This window comes from Callorhinchus milii, unplaced genomic scaffold (genome assembly GCF_018977255.1).
Source record: "Callorhinchus milii isolate IMCB2004 unplaced genomic scaffold, IMCB_Cmil_1.0 Scaffold5, whole genome shotgun sequence".
Lineage (NCBI taxonomy): Eukaryota > Metazoa > Chordata > Chondrichthyes > Chimaeriformes > Callorhinchidae > Callorhinchus > Callorhinchus milii.
This window is the reverse complement of record NW_024704746.1, coordinates 21,254,930-21,256,491: the sequence shown is the minus strand read 5'-3', so window position 1 is coordinate 21,256,491 and position 1,562 is coordinate 21,254,930.

The window sequence follows — 1,562 nt, the reverse complement described above, 5'->3', positions numbered from 1 at the left end:
GAAGGTTTAAAATCAGTTTCTTGTAACAATGGGTGTGAATAACTCCGCCAAGATCCATATGGGTGACAGTAAATTTATACTGACATTTTGAAGCAGAGTCAGTGCTGTCCTGATGTGGAGATTCCAAGCTTCCATGTTTTCTGTTCCACCTCTGACTTTCACTCAAGGTTGAGCATGTTGCAAGAGTTATTGCACAAGCAATGGATCACTAACTAATGTTGATTTACTGCTGACAGTTACTGGTGAGTTACAAGGGCGTAATTTAATGAAGCGGGCTTGTTTTTTGGGGGTTATTTATTTGGGCCACAAAATACACAGTCAATTCACCTTATAATATATTCTGTGAAGCGCTTTGAAACGTCTCAACAATGTGATAAGGCGCTATATCAAATGCAAGAATTATTATTTAATATATAGTGTTGCTGTTATTTTAAAATGCTTAATCAATGATTGGAGCTGTCTTAACACATGTTGAAACTCATCACCAAGCTAAAGAGTATCCAAACAAAGCAGAATTCCATGCATGTTGCCTACACTGAGAAAATCACAATAAAGCAGCGAGAATCATACCTTACAGCTTCTTGAGGGTATTTTCAGTCCTGAAAGGTTATGATATTTAGTATGGTATCTCCATCAATGGAGAGAGCTAGATCAACAAGCCAACTAAGTTCCTGAGAGCATGATGCTGTATTATGGGGATTTTCCCCAGCCTTTTAGGAAAAAATGTCAATTGTTTGTTTATTTCACAGACTAAAGATAGAATAGTTTATAATGAAACCTCCTGCAATCTATAATAATACTTCTCTTTAAGGCACATTGTAGAGCAGTTCAGTGAGAGATTTAGACTAAATGTATGACCTGAGTGCTTGATGCCAATAATAGAATAATAATAATAGAAAATGCTCCACTGCTCATTACTGACTTGATTTGAGTTTCACACAAAGGTTCACACTTTATAAATGTATTTAAGAAAGTGCTCTGAGATGCCGTCCGGCGTGGAGGGCGCTGTATAAATCCAAGTTGTTGTTGTTAAGAAAATACTCTGATTGCTGCATTGGCTGATTAGCAGACAAGGCATGAGCAGCCAAATGAAACTTTGGATTAGTGTTCAGCCATTTGACTTACATTAGCTTCAATTCAATTCCAGAGAACCTGGAAAACCAACAGGATTTCTGTGGTAGTTGATGTAATTCAAAATAGAGTTTTTTTGAGACGTTGATGGACAATAAGACACCACCAAGATTAGAGAAGGAGACTGTACCTCAAGTCTTGATTTCAAGATAATGACAGTGAATGGGTGGGAGGGTGGATTATAGCAAAGTACATATGGAAACAAGGGTACTATGACCTTAATTGAACTGATTAAATAAAGAATGAGAGATTGATGGCCTGCCAGGATAGGAGAGGCATCAGTTGTTATACTGGAGGGTTTGCCTATATCCAAACCATGAATAGGGTAGGTGGAAGCTACTCCTCAGATATGCAAGCAGTAACCAAATCTTGAATAGAAGCAGAAGAGATGGGAGTTTAATTTGAGAGCAGAGGAGTTTGTGAAGCTACAA